This window comes from Lactuca serriola, chromosome 9 (assembly GCF_051521515.1).
Source record: "Lactuca serriola cultivar US96UC23 chromosome 9, Lser_US96UC23_V15, whole genome shotgun sequence".
Lineage (NCBI taxonomy): Eukaryota > Viridiplantae > Streptophyta > Magnoliopsida > Asterales > Asteraceae > Lactuca > Lactuca serriola.
In genome coordinates this window covers 35,840,510-35,846,669 of record NC_136416.1, presented here as the reverse complement: position 1 = coordinate 35,846,669, position 6,160 = coordinate 35,840,510, and positions in this window count along the sequence as shown.

The window sequence follows — 6,160 nt, the reverse complement described above, 5'->3', positions numbered from 1 at the left end:
CACTCTCAAGTCGCTGAAAACCCTAAATTTGATCCTTTTGAGCCCCTTGAGCCATTGTTGGAAGTTTTGGTGTTAATGGTGTTTTGTTTTCTTTGAAGAAGAAGAAGAATAAGAAGAAGCTCTTGTGGTGACTCATTTTGATAAGCGCACTTTTGGGGACTAATTGAACTTGTGAGCTCCGGTAAGGTATAAAGATCCTACCTTTTCACTTAAGGTTGCTAGATCTAGGTTTTGGCTACCTTCTTTACATGATATCTTGGCTTATCAAGCATGAGGTTTATAAAGTTAGCAACTTTATGAACCATTAAGTCATTTGCTGTATTAGAACCCCTGGATTTGGACTTAGGTGCAAGTTATGGCCCCTAAGCTTGAATCTTTATGATTATATCAAATTTTGACCTAGCTAATGATTAAATCTTGCATTTGGCATGCATGGATGAAAAGATATGATTTTTATGGTCTTTTAGACTAGATAAGGTATTCTAGAAAGTCCCAACGCTCGTCTTAAAGGATTAAGATCTTAATGCTCACAGAACAGTTCTCACGACGTGAGGGGTATAGCCTCACTACGTGAGCAAGACGGTGTATCCAGTCTGAGACCCTGAGACGAGTAAACTATAACGCCCGTAGATCCGGGCTAGTCAATTTAAAGATAATAGGGGTCAAAAATGACTTTTTGACAAAAGATTATTTAGAATAAATAATCTTAACCAAGTTGTAGAATATGTCTCAAGGGTTTCGTACATATAAAGAGCACCGGAATCCGAGTTATAACGAAGAAGTTATGACCCGTCGAAGTGTAGCAACAGGAACCGGCACGGCATCGCGAAGACGTAAATAGTGAATTTATGATAGAGCGACTTTTAGCCTTAGTAATCTAAATAAAAGTCGTAGAATATGTTAACCTGAGAACTTCCATAAAAAGAACGCCCAAATCTGACTTCGTATGAGGAAGTTATGATTTTTCGAAGTTTCGGTTTAGCGGTGTACAACCCGAAGTTCGAGTATTAGATCGAGCGGTTTTTAGCCAACACAACCTAAATGTGAATCGAATATCTCATTATTAGTAGCATAACGATAAAAAGACAGACGAAAATGAACATTGGATGAAGAAGTTATGAGATTTTAACGGACCAATCCTGTCCCGGCCTGTTAAAAATATAACTTTAAAAATAAAGTCAAAATTAGCCGACGGAGTCTAAACGAAAGTTGTAGAGTACGTCTCCACCTACGCGTGGATATAAATAACGTCAAAAACGGAGTTCGTATGAATGAGTTACAAATTATAATAGCATATTTATGTATTAAAATAAAGTATAAATCATATATACGTATACATATATATACAAATGTATATATCATTAGAAAGGTATTGATAGGGGTGCAAACGAGCCGAGCCGAGCCCGATCCTGGCCAGGCTCGGCTCAGGCTCGTTTAAGTTCTAAGAGGCTCGAGCTCGAGCGCGGTTCGATTCGAGTTTCTTATACTAAGCTCGGCTCGAGCTCGTAAATAATTATACAAGCTCGATTCGGGCTCGGGCTCGGCTCGTTTTTTGTCTGACTTGCCTAAATAAGCTTAAGCTCCACTCGAGCTTGTTAAGAGGCTCGTTTACTAATACCCTAAATTCTTAATCCACAAATATTTTAATATATAAAAAAATAAGAGATTATATTATATAAAGGCTCGTTTAGGCTCGCGAGCCTAATCGAGCTTAGTGACATAGGCTCAAGCTCGATCTCGTTTAATAAACGAGCTTAATATTAAGCTCGAGCTTGGCTCGGGCTCGTTTAAAATCGGTTTCGAGTCGAGCTTTTAGCGATCCGATCCCGAGTAGCTCACGAGTAGCTTGGCTCGTTTGCACCCCTAGGTATTGACGATGCGGTCATTATAAGACTATTGTTGAGTATTTTCGACATTAGTTTAGTACAAAAATCATTAAATCTATTTAAAACAGTACTATGAATGGGTGTTTAGTTGTTTATATAACTAAAAGGTCATTAAGTAATTATGGAGGGTAGTTTTTGAAAACTCAATTAGTATAAATAAGAGCCTTGGGCTCTCATATTTCTTGCACCATTCTCTTGATTCAAGAGTCTTTCTCTTCTTATCCCCCGAGCATTTCGGTCCCTCGTGATTCGACTTCCTTTTTCTGTAGTTTTAGTATAGTAAGGTGAGCGCTGAAGCGTTGCACGAATCTTTCTTAGAAAGAGTCAGCGACGAAGTTCTGCCCCTGCAGAGCCCGACTCCTAGCTAAAATCCCCTTGTAAGTAAGTTATGCTTACCCTATTTTAAATATAGTTTATATTTAAAAATAGTATTGTTATTATGAACTTATAATAAATATTTGAGTTATTATTATAACTTATATAAGTGTCGTTATAATATATTTTTAACTACTCGCAGTACGGGAAATCTGGTTTAAAGGGTCGCATAGGGTTGTTGGATTTCAGAAATGCTATATGCGAAAATGGTCCTGCCCTCTGGTGTTTTACGTCTGGCCCCTGTCCGTACATAGTGGTTGAAAAGTATTGTTTAAACGCTTATATAATAATAATAATAATAATAATAATAATAATAATAATAATAATAATAATAATAATAATAATAATAATAAGACTAATAATTAGTCACGGTAAATATTAGACTAAAATCTAGTGGTAATAATACTAGGTTTCGTCGAAGGAAATTATTTTAAAGTAAACGAAGCGTTATCCGAGTACCGAGTCACCACCTTCTCAGGTGAGTGCATAGTTACTTTCATCTTACAAATAGATATGAAGTATTTAATATAAATTACGTGTTGTGAGTGCATAATTACTTTCATCTTACACATAGATATGAAGTATTTTATATAAATTATGTGCTATGTGTGCATATTATCTGAGTACTTGCTGTCTATGCTAGATGAACGATTTTATACATGTTTTAAATGATTTAAACTGTATATGTATTTTATATCTACGATAATGTTGGGGTAAAACATAGGTAGATGTCATAGATGGAATATGAGTTGGATGATGAGTTGAGAGGTGTTATAGACCACGAGGTGAGGGTGAGAGGTGGACGATGTGAGAAGCCTTTTCCCAAACGATGGCCCCGTCATTCAGCAGAGTATGGATGACAACCACGGACTATTCCAGACAGTCCAGTGGAACACTAGCAGGCTCGCAACCTGTAGGTGTTGTGAACGATGTGTTCACCCGGTGTACTCTAAACCTTGGTGACCATGCAGACTTGGTGCCTAAACCTTGGCGATCATGCATACTTGATGCCTAAACCCTGGCGACTAAGTAGACTTAATGCTCGTTGTGTAAACCTTGGCGATCATGCAGACTTAATGCCTAACCCCTGGCGACTATGCAGACTTAGTGCCTGTTGTGTAAACCGTGGCAACGATGGACTTCGTGCCGATTCCTTAGGATGATCCTTAGGAATGAATGAACGAGGAATAGTTGATTCTTAGGGTAGATCCTTAAGACTAAAGAAGATAATAAGGATGGGTAATTGGGTTGATTGTTTGATTGTTTAAACATAATAATTATATTATTGTGGGTTGAAAACCCTATGTACTCACCAGGTTTCCCAACCTGACCCACTCAGTTTATTTATATCACAGGTGTCGATATGAAGTGACATTACACTGAGAGATTAAGGAGATATAGAACACTAGTGTAAATGAATGTAAGTTCTGTTTATGCTTATGTTTCTGTATTGACGATGACATCCCAAATGTTTTAAAATGAATAAAATACGTTTCTTTGGAAATGCTTTGATAACGTATTTATCGTGTTTTTCTGGGAATAAATTCCGCAACATTTTTATTAAAAAGGTACTCTGATTTTTATAAATCAGAGATCGAGAAACCTAAATCAGAGGTCATGTCGAATAAATCAGAGATCGAGAAACCTAAATGCTTGACTAACCATTCCATAGGATTGTCAGCATGATATCTAACAGAGGACTGTAAGATCCCTTATCTAAAGGACAAGATTGATTAGATCAGAGTTTGACAGCGTCTTTGAGAGCTACGATTGCAAACCGAATTGTACTTGTGCATATAGTTACTAGACTTATCCAAGTGGGAGACTGTTGGAATAGTGTCTAAGGCTGCAACTATATTAGGCAAGTATTTGACCCGGTTGTGCATGGTCCTTTTGGGTTGCCTTCACCATAGCAACTTGATAGGATGATTTATTAAGAGAGAGTAAATATTATTAGTATATTATGAGAATAATATAAAGAATAATATATTGTTATTTGATTAATATAAGTCATAGAATTAATTGGAATTAATTTGGTGACTTAAAGAGATTAATTAAATAAGAGGGTATAAACTGTCAATTGTTTGATAGTTAAACTTTAGACTGTAAATCCATATAGATATGGATTGGACGAATTCTAGGAGCTAAAGGATAGCTCAAATCGTCCATGGTGTTATCTAGGAATGGATTTGGATAGCCTTAAGAGAAGATTATCCAATAGGGTTTAAACTGTAACCCTTAAGGAGTCTACAAGTATAAATAGACCCTATGGCTGAGGGAATTCGACACTTCACCTAAAGTAGAGAACCTCTGGTCGAATTCCATCCCCTCTCCTCTCTCCCAAATCATCCTCTTTGCTTTTGGTGTTTGTAAGCCATTAGAGGAGTGACATTTGTGACTCTAGAAGCTCCAAGACAACAAGGTCAACAAGGAATTCAAAGGTATGATTCTAGATCTGTTTCAATGTTGTTATTTAGCCTAAATAGTTATTAGAAGTCTTGGATTCATAGCATGTTTCATTAGAAAGCCTAGATCCAAGCATTAGGGTTTTGCATGCGCACATAGGAAAGTTCTTATGGCTAAAACCCATCAGTGGTATCAGAGACTAGCTTGGTTTTCATTAAATTGTTGCTTAATTGTCTGAAACTAAACTGCAAAATTCGATTTTTTGGTTTCTGAGTCATGGACTCGGCGAGTTGGCCTGACTCGGCGATTCCCTTTGTGCACTCGGCGAGTCCAAGCGTCAGGAATGGCCAGATTCGGGATTTCTTCATAATTATCTTATGGAAACTTTCCTTAATCTAATTAGATCAACTCTAATCCGATTTTTTGATATATATGACTATAATCTTGATCTAATTAAAGATATTTATCAACTAATAAAATATTTAATTTCCTTATATGATAATTAATTAATTATTTTGATTATTTTGGTAATTATCTTAAAAGAAATCTTGAATAAATCAAATATAGATAATTAGAAAATTAATTGTTAATTGAAATTATTTGTTATTTGATCCTTCATGTTTTAAATGTTTAAAACTTGTCCTCAAGTTTTGAAATTTATATTTTGTGATTAAAAGTTTTAATTTAGACAACTTAAATTTCAAACCCTAGATTTTAAAAGGTTTAAAATACAACCCTATACTAATATAATATTACAAGAATAATATATATATATATATATATATATATATATATATATATATGTATGTATGTATAACTGAAATGCTAGTCTTACCGTTAGTAGGCCTCATTCACGAAGCCGATCTATAAGGTGGGTATAAGGTTGCGGCCTATAAAATAACGCTTAATGGGTGTACACTCACACCCACCGCTTGCTTGATCGGTGGAGGGTCGTTAGCCGAACGGGTAGGATAGGGCAACCTCATCCTCTCATTAAAAGTATAATAAGTAATACAAAGTAACTACACATTTTTTTAAAAATTCCCAATCTTAGTTACTTTAGGAAAAGTGAATTGATTCAATCCCATGAAATTACACTTTGCACCCTTGCTAAGAAGTTATTGGAGCGTGTGTGGTTTACCGGCACACTAATTGGTTCTAAGCAAAGGTGGCAAAGGGTGATTCATTGTTTATCATAGTTCGATGGAGCGTGTGTGGTTTACCGGCACATCGAATAGGTGATTGTTACAATGAAGGCACCATGTGAATTTGCATGGTAATTCACACCCGCTTTGTGATCCTCGGTATCCCAGTCACAAACAAGAGGGGCATATCGAGATTTAAACATGCCATTGAATAGTTTCAATGAATCTCATCCGAACCTAGGAATTCTCAATACACTTAGGCTTAAAGTTAGGTTTTATGGTGGAGTATGTCCTCGATGAGAAGCTCGAGAAATCAACCCTGAAATCGCTACTCCAGCTGAAATCACC